This window comes from Cystoisospora suis, assembly GCF_002600585.1.
Source record: "Cystoisospora suis strain Wien I chromosome Unknown contig_3380, whole genome shotgun sequence".
Classification (NCBI taxonomy): Eukaryota; Apicomplexa; class Conoidasida; order Eucoccidiorida; family Sarcocystidae; genus Cystoisospora; species Cystoisospora suis.
Genome location: NW_027156175.1, coordinates 8,530 through 8,761, shown reverse-complemented (window position 1 = coordinate 8,761; position 232 = coordinate 8,530). Strand labels below are relative to the sequence as shown.

Below are 232 nucleotides of genomic sequence, written 5' to 3'. Positions count from 1 at the left end.
AGATAAATAGATAGGTAGATTGACTTTTATTTTCTCAATGGTTTTTATGTATGTGCCTAGTTGTTTGTGTATATAATTGAGTAAACAAATAGATAGATTCATTTGTATTCTCTCACCTGACTGTTCTATATTTGTGTGGTCGTACACTCGCTTGCATGCTTACTTCCTTTTTCTTGTCTTCTTCTGTTTTTCTTAGGGAGATACATCATCATCTTTATCAAATACGGCTCGG

At 33.2% G+C, this 232-nt stretch overlaps 1 protein-coding gene across 1 annotated transcript in view; it reads left to right on the top strand.

Annotated features, from left to right (window-relative positions):
* CSUI_006639 (hook protein) overlaps nt 1-232 on the top strand; it is a gene marked incomplete at its 3' end in the record, with an annotated part of 12,115 nt that overhangs the window by 3,550 nt on the left and 8,333 nt on the right. The gene's annotated exons all lie outside the window — the stretch shown is intronic.